Here is a 14,360-nt window from a genome sequence, read left to right on the forward strand (position 1 = left end):
CTGTTTTACTTATACCAAAGTGACCTGATATTAGAGAAGTGTGTGCTTCTCAAATTATCTTTACTCTTTTTGTTTGAGGAATGCATAACTTTCCCAAATGATACAAGAGTTGGTCCTTAACATGATAGTCCAATTCTTCTACTTATTTGCCATGACTTAAAACTGCATATACATCTTTAAAATCTATATCTTGACCATACTATTCAATGTAGCTTTCATGCAATACTGAATTATGCTTAAGTATAGTGGATGCATTTATGATTGGTTTGGACAACATATTTGCAACTTTATTGTGTATGCCCTTTTTATATCTGATGATGAGATGAAACTGTTGTAGAAAACCCATCCACCTATAGTGTCTTGATTGCTGCAACTTAGTTTGTGAGTGAAAATATTGAAGTGGTTGATGATCAGTATGTATAACTATCTCTTTGCCCATTAAATAATGTTTCCACTTTTTCACACTCTGTACTAATGTGGGATAGTTAACTACTGTAGAATTAAATGTCTCAGAATGATAACAAATGGGTTTACCGTGCTGCATCAACACTGCTCCCATGGCATAGTCACTGGCATCGGTTTCAATCTCGAATGGTCTTTGAAGATCGGGCAGTGCTAGTACTGGTGCTGTACTAATCTTTTCCTTTAAGGTGTCGAAGGCTTTCTGCTGTTTGCCTCCCCACTGAAACACCCTGTTCAATCCTGTTAAAGCATGTAAGGGAGCTGCAATCAAGGAAAAGTTAGAAATAAACTTTCTCCAATACTGTGCTGCTCCTAGGAAGCTTCTAACTTCAGTAGTAGATTTGGGTTTAGGCCAGTTTACAGTGACTGCGACCTTAGAGGGATCTATCTACAATTCACCACCCCCTACAATATGACCCATATAATTCAAAGATGTTTTGCCAAATTCACATTTTGAGAGCTTAACATAAAGATTCTCTTTTTTCAAAACATCTAGAGTCTGCTTGACATGCTTTAAATGTTCTTCCCATGTTCTACTAAATATAAGAATGTCATCCAAATATACAATGAAAAAATCATCAATAAAAGGTCTGAGTACATCATTCATTATTCTCATGAAAGTAGCAAGAGCATTAGTTAAGCCAAAAGGCATAACCAACCACTCATACAATCCCTACTTTGTTTTGAAAGCAGTCTTCCATGCATCTTGCTCTGCAACTCTGACCTGATGATAGCCACTATGAAAGTCCAACTTGGAAAAATAAACAACTTCCTTCAACTGATCTAATAAATCATCTATGCGAGGAAGGGGGTAACGATTTTTGATCATTATCTTATTCAGTGCTCAGTAATCAATGCATATTCTCCATGAGCCATCTTTCTTTCTCACCAAGACAATTGGAGACCCACAAGGCGATGTGCTAGGTCTTATGAATCCTTTCTTGAGCAGCTCCTATACCTGCTTCTTGATTTCTGCATTCCCTAAAGCAGACAACTTGTACACTCCAATGTTAGGCAATGGAGCATCTCGCTGTAAATTAATATCATGTACTATTTCCTTTTTGGGTGGTAGAACTTTAGGTTCTTGAAATAGTATATCATATTCTGAAACAACCTTTTCTAAATCAGCTTGCTGTTTAACATTACATCCCTCAAATAGATTAGTTTTGTCAGGTTTCTTTTCCTTTACAACCATCAGTAAAAATTGTTTGTATGAATTTACAATTCTTTTCATCTGCCCTGAGTTTATGAGAGTATAATTATTCTTGAGTTTATGAGCTCTTACAATATATTCGATTCCATCTTTAACGAGTTGATACTTGTTCTCATCTCTATATAAAATAGCTTTCCTGTCATACAAGTAAGGACTTCCTAAAACAATTCCACATATATCCAAGGGAACAATATCTAACTCAACCTCATCTACAAATGCTGACCCAAAAGAAAACCTATGTTTACATTGTCTAGTCACTTGTAGCTGTGCTTTATCACATAACCAACCTAATGGGTATGGCTTTTTGTGAGGTGTGGTTAGTAATCCCAACTTCTTTACAATTGCTTCAGAAATTAAATTTACTTGTGAGCCACTGTCAAACAAAGTATCTATCTTTTGATGCTTGGAAACAATTCTAATATGAAAAAGCTCATGTATTTTCCTCTCATTTTCTTCATTATCAGTAGATTGTGCAAAATTACTAGTAGATGCTTCAGAATTTCTACCTTTTATACCTGTGGCTTCAATTGTTGTTTCATCTCTTGAGTCTTACCACAAATATTTTTGAATAGCTGCAACAATCTTCTTCTTTTTGCCATCGTACTTCTTAGGTTTCAGCTCCGGATGCATAATCCAGCAGTGTTCATCATCATGCCCATCCTTCTTACATTGAGTGCATGAAGATTTGGTCTTTTGTACAGTATTTGTCTTTCTCTCTTTCCATTTCTGTTTTCTTTTCTCCTTATTCTTGCTTGCAGTGGGTTTTGATGATCCCCCAACTTTTGGGTTCACATTCTTACCTCTAGCCTCTATATGTCTAGCTTGAACAGATACCTCATCTATGCTAGTGGGATTAAACATGAGAATAGTGTGCCTTAAGTAGCTGTGTAGACCACCTATATACTTCAACAAAGTTTTAGGTGAGTCTAAAGAAATTCCTAGAATCAAAGCTCTTTTCCTAAATTCTTGGGTGTAACTTTGTACACTTTTCCCTTTTAATTGTCGAAGAGTTTGCCAGCTCATCATGGCTTGCTGCATATAAGCTGGTGGGTAGAATTGCTTTTTAATTGTAGAAACAAATTCACTCTAGACAGAAAGAATTTTACCATGCTTCTTCATGTTAGCTTGTGTCCTGCCTTCCCACCATACCAAGGCAGTGCCTCCAAGGCGTAGGCTGGCCAGCTGAATCTTACTACTGTCTGAATCAATGCTCTGCACCCTGCAATACACATCAATCTGTCTAATCCAATTATCCAGCTTCTCTGCATTCAACTCTCCATCATATATTGGTAAATCAAATTTAACATCTAATTTAATCAAAGATGTCTTCTTTTTGTTTTCAGGGCTACTAGGAGGTGTGGGAAGTTTTTATTCTTTCCCTTTGCCTTTAGAGTGGTCATGGAGGAGAGATTCTTCTGCTCCTTTATCTCGTTTGGAGTTTGATGAATCTTCCTCTTCTCCTTTCTTAAAATTCTCTATACACTTCCTCTACCATGGCTCTCATGGTCATGAAGCTATCCATGAACTGGGGGTCTGATTCCAAGGGACTTTCTTATGACATTTTCCTCTTAGGATAGACTCTTCCAATTTCAGGGTTAGTTTCAACCAACTCTCCTCCTAATTTAAGCATTGATCTAGTTAGCATTCAACAATAAAATCTAGCACAAGCTTGTCTAACCTTAGTAACCTAGAGCTCTGATACCACTTGATCTCGAATTTATCCAGGACAAAGAATTAAAGGTATTACAAACTCATGTGCATGGATGTACCTATGTTACTTTATGCAACAGATTGATAAGATTGCGAAATACATAAACACTGAAGCAGTTAGAGAAAAAATAACATGAAAACATGACAATTTTAATAAGGACTTCACCCAATGCTCGTGGGCTATGTCTCCTGGTCCAGCCTTCAGTGGTGGCCTCTCTATTATGTTTTCAAAGCAGAGTTTTTTTTACAACAGTGAGCTCAATTTGAGTCTCACTCAACAGATATAAATCAGTAGGACTGGACTTGGATCCCCCAAGTATCTGGAGTACACAGACTCTCCTTACTGAAACTCGACCTGTATTGGTCACAGTAGTATGAGCCCAATCTGAGACTCATAAATGACAGGCATGTACAGAGGAGTTCGCTTGAACCTCTCAAGCCTTCTTTGGAGTACACAGACTTTTTGACTCTCTCTGGCTCTGTTTGGCTTGATGTTTCCTTCAGGTCAGCTCGGCTTCTTCCCTCTGTTCTCTGCTCTTAGCTTTCTTAACTCGCTTTTCTCACCATTTCCCCTTTGTTTTTTCCAGTTCGTGGCTTTAAAGCCAATCTGCTTTCTGACTGCTCATTTATGCTTCCTTGCTTTTTGGTTTCCCTGCCTCTGTCTGTTTGAATTCCTCTGTTCTGCATCATCATCACTGTGTAACGCCTTACAGGGAGGTGGCCACTTGTTTCATAACGAACTGAGTGTCAGTTCTCTTGGAAATGTTTGAACTACTGTTATTTCCGTTTAACTCCCAGAATGCCCGCGAACATGATTCCTCTGCCAACTCATCGTTCATGCCGGACTTCAAACCTTTATACAACTCGGCCTGTTTACCTCGTTGAATCCGGTCATCCATCAAATCGCATTTCCGCCATCAATTTGGGGCCTCCAGATCCTACAGTCTCCGTCCATATCGGGTGGGTAAGTAGCATGACGTTTACCCGTCCGATGTGAGCGGTTTTCTCTCTCTTCCACCGGACGCGTGGCACCCAGTGTGTGGTATCGAACGGGACTCAGTCGAAACCGCTTACCACTTGAATCCCTTCCGATATCCTACCGGTTTTTGTGTGGGACCCGCCTTTGACGGGATCAGCGAATTTTGTATTGTTTTATGACTTTTCGGGTCTGGGTCGCTCGGGGCTTTTTCTTCTCTAAGGGCTTTGCCCAATCACATATCAGAAACCTCCCCCGTTTTTCAAAAAGACTTCCCATTTTGCTGTTTCGTGGCAGTGCGCATTACCATGGGCTAACGGTTTGCGTGCTTGACCGAGGGTCCTCGTTGCTCGACACTGCTAACAAATTACAATTGTTCAAGGATATTTCTGATAAGCTCGACCTTTGTAAGACTTTGAAACTTTGGCATGAATTTTACAGAGTTATGAAAACTTAGAGAGTTCTTTAGGATCCAATTCGGATCAATTCATGCCTCATTTGTGAGGAAGATCACTATACCAAAGATTGTCCCCGTCATGTGGAGGTTAGTCTCTTATTGAAAGGCCCTCAAGTGACCCCAAATGTATTGAAAGAGCCATTCCCATCACAACAAACCCAATTGGTAGAACAACCACAATCCTCTGCCTCTTTAGGTTCTCAGGTTTACATGAGTGGAACAGTGCCTATTTATGTTACCACTCGGTTGAAATATTATCAAACTCCTCAAAAGAAGACCGTGGAAACAAAGGCCACTGATACACCTTCTACTTCCGCTCCACCCAGTTCTGGTTCTCTTCATATCGAGAGACCTAATAATGAATCTTTCATTCGACTGCCTCCTAAAGGTGTGCTTTAGAAGTCATCTTATAATCCGAACACTAAAGATGCTCAACATTACGGTATTGTAGAAGACTTAGCTTAAGTGCCTTCAACGATGTCTGCCTTGGAAGTTCTACAAACTTGTCCAACGCAACGAAAATCATTATTATCTGCTATAGGAGGAATTGATCCTGCAGATTCGAATTTGATCACTTTTGATATAGAAAACCATGTTCCTCGTCTTCCCCATCAAATTGTGTTTTTAATCCAAGTCATTATAAAAGGGAAGATGATTCATCGGACTGTCATTGATGAGGGTGCTTCCACCTACATCATGTCTATTTCATGTTGGAAAGCCATCGACTCTCCACCTCTCAATCAGTCTCTGAACACCTTAGAAGCCTTTGATGGCAGAGGATCCCATTCTTATGGTATTCTCACAAGTTTGCCCATCACCTTGGAAGGGAAAACTATCAAATTAGAAGTAGAAGTCGTAGATGAAAATCTGAATTACAACCTTCTACTTGGACGAAGTTGGACTCATGCCATGTTTTGTATGGTTTCATCTTTGTTCCGTGTGCTTCGTTTTCCTCATGAAGGGAAAATCGTCACCATCGATCAATTGGCCTTTTTCTCCTCTAGTTCTTCAAATGGCAATTTCCCGCATGTGGGAAATACCGATATTCCCTATGAGAATGTGGGGGTAGGTCTTTTCAAAGATTCTGCTTTAATGGGAAGTTTTTCTCTCCCACCTCCGCATGTCACCTTGGTCAACATGATCTCAACCTCACGTGATCCATGGATCATCCCTACTCCAGATCAGGTTGATTCTTTTGGTGATGTTATGCCACTAAGTTCTTTGGAACAGGCTTATCAACAAGTTATTTTGGCTTCAACGACTATTTCTGAAAGTCATACTACACTCAGTGTGCACCTGGACACGTATTCATAATCTCCTTGGCTTGGTTCTCAGGATTCTCCGGATCCATTAAATGAGATATTTCCCATCGATGAGAGTATTGTTGAGGTCATGTCTCTTGATGAAACTCTATGGAATGATGCTCATCATCGTTCCTTGTTTCTTCCAAGTCTTAGTGAGATTTCTTCGTGTCTTGAGACTTTTGTTTCTCATAACCTGACGCATCCACTTTAGAAACCTATTTTGGTTCACGAAGGTCTATCCGAAGGTAATATGGGAAATATTACTGCTACTTCATCCATTGACATTTCGGTCCAACCTGAAATTGTCAAAATATTTGAACTAGAGGCATCTTTTCCTCGCCATGAGCTGAAGATTTTCTTGCCTTCTTTCGTGAGATCTCCTCACTGAATCTTTATCGTTTGAGTGTTTGACTTTAGCTTCATTTTCACATTCACGAATTGTACTGTCGTACCTTGAGAGCCATTGTCATTACTGGTGGTTTCTCTTGTGCTTGTTAACGGTTCACATCATTGGTTGGTAATCAGGTGGTTTTCTAGCATGTTCAACTTCGACACATTCATTCGCATGTTAGAATTCGTACTTTGATCGGGTTGGGATGGAGTGCAAGACCCTGAGTTTTGTCTGATATAACTCAGGTTATGTGGAGTTATGTATTATTCATGATTGTATACATGTTTCCTCTATACAGATGGTTGTGATCATACTGTGGGATCTTATATCTATGATGTTGATGATCCCTCTATATCAGGTGGCTGCATCCATACTGTGGATCTTAAAATTTTAGACGATCCTTTTCATTCGGATGGTTGCGCCCATATCATGGATATTTTTACATGGTCATTTCTATCCAGGTGGCTGCGTCCATACCGTGGATTCAGGTTTGATATATATGACAGAGTTATCAGATATGTATATGTATATGTGCCCTTGATTTGCAGGTCTCCTAACGATGTTTGTTCTAGTCCTTCCACTAGCTCGTAAAACATCTCAGCCATCGCTCCCTATTCTGCCTTCATGCTTTAGGGGGCATTTGTTACAGAGTATTTTGTCACACCTCTTGTACTTCCTTATCTCATACCCCAGAATACCAAAACCTTGACAAATATGCAGTGTACCCATCTTGATATGCAGTCAAGATCCTCCCAGAAGAACTAATGAAAAGTTGCCTTGAGCCTTTCCTGAGAAAAATGAGCTCAAAACCTTAATTTCTGGGTCAGCGTGGTTGTGACACTGCCTTCTCATGTTGATGGCAGGTTTCACCATATGAGCCTCGTGCTACCAACGCAGAATTTGCGTGGATACTCACATTGATCCCTAAAAGGAAATTTTTCCCAAAGTGGAGGAGAAGCTTCGTGATCTAGAGGCTTCCAGAACGACGAGTTGGATGATGTTTGTTGTGGATGTGGTCGAATTCTCCCAATATTACCCTTTGATCTTATCCCTATGAGCTTCCTCCTTGAGATGAGGACCTTCCCTTATCTTTGGTGATATCCTAACTCCCTCTCCCTGCCTATAAATTCATCCTCCTCCATTCCCAAATGGTTGGTCTCTAATTATTTGCACCCTTATGCTGAGATAGTGCCTACATGCTATTCACTTTGGCTTGGAGAAGGAGTGCTTGGAGAGCTTGAGCTTGGACGAGGAAATTCACTCAAGGAGGGCTACTAACATCAAGGCCTGCGTTGTATGCTTCCTCTTTTGTTTATTAATATATACAATTGTTGCTTCACTTCCCATAAATCCTTGTGTCAATTCTTCATTTATCTTAATGCCCACTGATTTGTTAAGTGGATTACATTTGATTATGCCTATTGTGCTTTTATGCTTTGTTATGTGTTCGACCTCTTGTGCAGGTACTCAAATGCTGTGAGCAGCAAGGATTGAGCCCAAGGAGCAACTGATCAAGATATTAAACAAAGGAGTGCATTATAGCATCAGAGCGAAGTAGGTCTCCTTCCTCTTCTCTCATTTCGATTGTAATTTAGGAAAGTTTCTTGTAGATTGTCTCGTTTGTTACTAGACCCATTCATTGGGCCAGAGGTATCGTCTCTATCCACAGAGAGGATTTACCTGCAAAACACACCATTTTTAAGAAAGGGATCAAGCGTTCCTTCATATATAGCCTTATAAGCAGACCTACCTTTTGTAGCGGCTACAACCACCCTCCAAAATTTTGGCTCGCATGCAAATTTCAGAGCCTACTTTGGATCCTGTGATCGATCATCCTTGGTCATTTGTTGGTAAGCTGATGATTTCAAGCTCCCCTCCTTGATCCTAAAGAGTTGTCCGCGTTCTCATATTTTTGTAGCATATGTCATTTTCGGGCATAGTGGTTGTTGTCCGTCATGCAAAGGGAATGTTGTCTTGCTTCAAGGGAATTGTGTGCGTATGAGTGGTTGTCATCACATAGACATGTTTCACACTCACCTCAACGCTCACGTCAAGAAGGTTGCTGCATCAAGGAAATTATTTTTTACGTATTTTGGATGGTCTACATGTCTGTGTGTGATTACAGTGGAGTCCTATCAATGTTTGCATATGTTTCACTAATCTCACACTTAGCCATTTTACCAAGCAATCTAGCCTCATCTAGCTTCTTGAGCTATGCGCTTTGTTTTTTGCAACCATCAAGCTTCCTCCCTTGCCTGCTGAAACCCCGCAGTGCCCAGAGACACCAGCCTCCCTTGCCTGCTGAGACTCCGCAGCCCCCAGAGGCCCCAACCAACACTGCTCTTTAGAAATGAACAAAGCAGTCCAACAACACTACACTCAGAAATTGCACAAAGGTGTCCTCCCAGGACCCCTGTCCCGCAGCAGTGCTTTGAGCCTCAAAACTGCGCAGTGTTGTCCAAGTTGTCTTGTCAGCCTTGCATGCAGAAATTGCGCAGACGGGCCTCCCAGGGCCTCATCCCAGAAGCAGCCACTATCCACTGAAATTGCGCGGACCTACCTCTCAATGACTACAGGAAAAGGTGACATGCTGAAACCACTTCCAAAGAGTTGAGGAGAAGGACCAAGGAACCAAGTAATGGAAAATATCAGGATCGCATGAAAACTCCGTTGGATGCATGATCATCTCGAGGGTAAGTATGGTAAGTATGGAACATATTTCGAAGTACACCTCTTAGTTGAGTTTGTGGGACTACTTGTCATTATCATATGATCATGTCCTCAGTAACATGCATGTGCGCAAACGCGAAAAGTCACTTTATGTGTTGCTTCAACATGTCGTGCTTCTTTTTCACTTGTTCGACCAACTGTCATCTTTTGCATGTTGATTGCTATGTCATGCTTGCGACCATGTTTTTGTCATGCACAATGTCTTCACTCTGTGTGTACATGTTCTGTTCACTATGAAAGCATCCATCGCGTTCAGACACGAAGTTGTATGCACTGTCACGCAAGCGTCGTCGCGGTCATTCAATGATCTATCACAAGTGTCTCACTTGTCGCTCGCATCGTCGAAGAGTCATGTTTAACATGTGTGTCTTGATGGTTTGAGGCGTCTTGTCGTTAAGTCATGTGAATGTGTTTCCAAGGTCGCGTACGCACATTTTCACTCGCTCACACACTTAGTCATTTTGCTGAAGTTCAGATAAGCAGATCACCCTCTAACACCTGGACCTTCACCTCACCATCGAATCAACTGACTGTCACCTAGAACAATGCAGAAGCACCCAGCAAGCCATTTCAAGTTGTGCTGCCCACATGCTGATCAATCATCCCTCTTGCTGGTCAACCAAAGAGTTTGACCCGATAGTCACCTCAGGAGTGACTCCCCTAAAAAATTGCGCAAACATTGCAGACCATGCCTGCTCTGCTAACTGAGAAAATTGTGTAGACAAGCTGGACAAACACCCAGTGCCCGTCCCTATCTCCCTCAGAAAATTGCCCAGTTTTCCCAGCCAACCCATCAGTCAGTTGGTCAGCTACTCACCTAGAAAATTTCGCAGATTTCATGAGCAAGCCCTCTGTTGCCCAACAGTCCGCTCAGCTCAAAAACTGCGCAGAGGGGGTCAACAGGCCAGCCTCCCAGCATAAGTGCGGCTTTTCCCTCTAGCAACTCCCAGCATCCCACTGCTAGCTCCCTCTAGGAATTGCACAATTTTTGCTGCCAAGCTCCCGCAACCCGCTGCCATCTCCCTCTAGGAACTGTGCAGTTTTTGCTTCCAAGCTCCCACTACCCGCTCCCTCCAGAAATTGTGTAGATTTTGTCTGCACAACCTTCCTATAGCCCAGAGTGCTCATCCCAAAATTTGTGCAGATTTTCCTCAAGCTGAGCCAAATCCCGCAGACAGTCATTGTTGATCCAGATTTCCCGTCACCATCTCCCAGTGACTAATGCGCATTTTTCACCAACAGTGCTTGGAGCCTCCATCCCAACTCGAAGCTTTCCTCATGCGGTTTCGTAACCTTGTCTTCTCTCCTGGGAACCTGCATCTGAAACGATCATGCATCATGGTAGACTAGGAGGTTTATGGATTTGATGTCGTCTCATCATGAGTGACTGCAGATATAGGTACACAAACAAACATGGCGTGACGATGGATGGGGTGAATAAGGGGAGTACATGCAAGCACAAACAATCTAGACGGACAGACAGACGAATATGCACTTTTTTGTTCACAGATGGATGGATGGACGAACATACACTTTTCGCGAATGGATGAACCTGTCAAGCATGTGAACATACAAGAAAGGAGAAACGTGCGAATGTAACATCAAGCGAACCCAACGACCATCGAAGACTCTGCGCACCTTGTCATGCGAAGGTGAAGTTGTGGCACACCATGAGGACATCCATCACCCAGCAACACTGCAACTCGACATGCACACCAGCAGCAACATGAATGTACCAATACAGTCATCTTGTTTCTTGTCACGAGTCATGTCGTCCACATCCCTACTGTGGGCCATACTGTTGATCAATGTAATGTAACATGGAAATCCAAGAGACCCACTCGTCATATGAAGAGTCATGAAAGTTTAAAGGCCATGGAAGTCAAACAGTCATGAGGGAAGTTGAATAGTCACAAGGGTCAGTTTAACCCTTGGCTATAAATACCCCCTCATTTGTACATGCAAAGGACTTTTTACCTTGGCTCCTCCCACATAGCCTTGAGAGTCTGTAATCTTTTCTTTGAGGAGTAAGCAGTGGCTCCAATGCCCTGTCCATGAGGTTAGTGATGTATGGTGTATCGATGTGTCTTGGGACTTTCACTTAATTCAAAAACCTGCTAACAGGCCAACACGTTTTCACATGTGTTGTAACTGTTTGTAAGATTTGTCTTGAACACTTGTAATATATGTTGCTTTAACTTGTGTTTAACACTTGGATTCATTCCACTGTTCTAATACATATATATTCATGAAAGTGTGTTCCATAAGTTGCTAACGATGTCCTACCAATGTTGGTTACCTCCCGGACATTAGATAGAGCCTTTCATGTAAACTCGCTATAATGACCGCCACACTAGCGTGGATTGTCCATTGATTGTTGTACGTGTTATCTTCCCTTGTGTGTTGTGAATGCCACATCCATGTGGATTTCTCTTCCAGATGCTGCGCATGCCCTATCATGGTGTGTGTTCCTAACAGAGTTGGGATTCCTCCCATCCGACTTGGGACTCACTCCCACACTCTCTCTCTGGTGGTGAAAGAACCTTGACACAAGTAACACTATCAATCACCAGGCACGCAAACCTCGCTACTCGAAGACAAAGCATACCACTTGTTGAGTCTTGAAAATGTCATTCATTTCCATCACACTTTCACTATTATGTCCATTATATCACCTCCATTTCACCTCCATTTCACTACTATGTCACCACATTCATCCCACTTTCATTATCATTGGGCCACCTTTATGTTTTTCCAATTTTTATTATTTCTAAGTCTTTTAAGTGAATTTGCGGTTAAAAATTAGAAAATAATGTGCATATGCTTATACCTAACAAATGGGTTGAGGTTGTTGACATGTGTAGGTTGAAAGGAGACTTCTAGAAGACCCTTATGTGGCACTCTAAGGCCAAATTCGAATTTGGGATCATGAGGATATGTGTCACATCTCCTAATTGTATTGTAACTCTAAAAAGACATGTGTCTTATCAGTTCCTATTTTGATTAGGACTCTAGAGGTAGAGGGAGAAATTCATGGACTATCATTAATGAGATGGCTCTCATCTTTTTGTATAAATAGGAGATCTCTCTCCTTCATTTGTTAGTCTTTTAGTCCCTAGTTCTTAAGTTTGTAGTTCTTCCTTGATGGCTTTTGAAAGCTTTGGAGAACTTTGTTGTACTTTGTACTTTTGAAGAAATTGAATAAAGCTTTGATGTTCTCAACATGGAAGGAGATGTGAAGTAGATGTCATGGAGCATATTAGAATGTAAGGTAGAGTAGATTTCATTTTGTAAATATTGCTTTGTAGAATGTAAGGTAGAGTAGATTTCATTTTGTAAATATTGCTTTGATTTCATTATGTTATTTAATTGCTTTCAAGTTTGATAGATTAGATTTTTCATTCATGCAATTTTAATTCATGCAAGTGGCAAAGGGCCCCTGCACACTAAAGCCTTGTATAGTTGTCATTTAATTCTGCATTTAATTTTGTTATGCTTCTGTACATTAGCTGTACATAACAAGCTGTTTTGATTACGGTTGTTTTACATTAATTTTGTTATGCTTCTGTATATTAGCTGTACATAAATTGCTTTCAAGTTTGATAGATTAGATTTTTCATTCATGCAATTTTAATTCATGCAAGTGTGTTCAACCGGTTGATTGTAGATTAGTGATGCACATAGCCTTTTAATGACTAATGACATGATAGAATCTTGTCCTTCTGCTGAAGCAGCAAGGATACTGGGTCTCATAGTCACTAGCTCATTGTTTGGTTATTGCATTTTATTTTGATTGAACTAGCTGTATATTTACACTTTTGTTTAAATACTAATTCCATCAATAACATGTTTTAAGTTCTTTTGAAGTGCTAAGTTTTGGAAGTTACCATTAGGGACATAGGCATTGTCTTGAAATCTTTATCCATACTTGTCCTTTAAAAGTATTCTTAAGACCTTAGAATCAGATTTCCATTTGCATTAAACACTTTAGAAAACCAACAAGAACAAAACCCCAAAAACAACATAAACTATAAAACAACGAAGTAAGAGAAAGGTTAACTAAGCACATATGGTGCACCACACTTCATCAGTGTACGATACCCGGATTGATAATTTATGTAGAGCAATTTAAGACGTTAAATTGACTAGACACCACTCTCATGTGTTGACAAGCAAGAGCTAAGGCATATCTTTAAGATAATGGAAATCAGGCCATCGAACCGGATGGGACTCCTACACCAAACAATGTGAGGTCTAGTTTTGACTTCATACCGGGGAGATCCCCTGATGTTGGCGGGTCCAACACCATCAACACTACCTCAAATACCACCACCATAAGAATCTTGCTCCCATGTTTTATGGCCCATATAAGGTCCCCAAAAATAGTGGGTTAGTGGCTTACAAATTGGAGCTTCCCATTCACCTTAATATTCATTCAATGTTTCATGTCTCATGCTTAAATAAAGTTGTTAGGTCTAATTTCCATATTCAAACAAGCCTTCTAGAACTAGATGAAGAAGGTTTCATTTGGTTGTAGTATGAGGCCATTATCAATAAAAGAGAGTAGTGTCTTTAATAGTGAACTATCTATGAGGTTGTAATATAATGGAAATATACCACCTTAGGATGCCACATGGGAACCCATAGAGATCCTTTGGCAATTCCCTCATCTCCAACATTGAGGACAATGCCACTTTATAAGGGGGAGGGGATGTTAGGGTCCTACCCTAACACCCTTAAGTATACATATATGTTTATATATATTGATACATCTCTAGTAAATAAGACTCATGTAATATATATACTATGAAAGCAATAATTGTAAGAAGGTTTACTATAAGGTTTTTCCCACTAAAAAGTTCCTTATCTAGAAAGTTCCAAGGAGGTAGATAGAACTATATAAAGAAGCAAAAGTAATGTAATGAGGTATCTTGTGAAGAATATTGTAATTGGACCTTTACTGAACTAGATGTTGTCCCTTCAAAGAGGCAAGTTAACATTAATTCCATCAAGTATTATGAGACAAGTATTTCGGCGTACATCACATGATAGAGCATTTGTCGACGCGTTTCGAACCAACCAGTGTGGTTCATCGTTAGGACAAGTTAACTTGTCCT

This window comes from Pinus tabuliformis, chromosome 4_2, assembly GCF_031772625.1.
Source record: "Pinus tabuliformis cultivar Carrire ecotype Pingquan chromosome 4_2, CPIR1, whole genome shotgun sequence".
NCBI lineage: Eukaryota > Viridiplantae > Streptophyta > Pinopsida > Pinales > Pinaceae > Pinus > Pinus tabuliformis.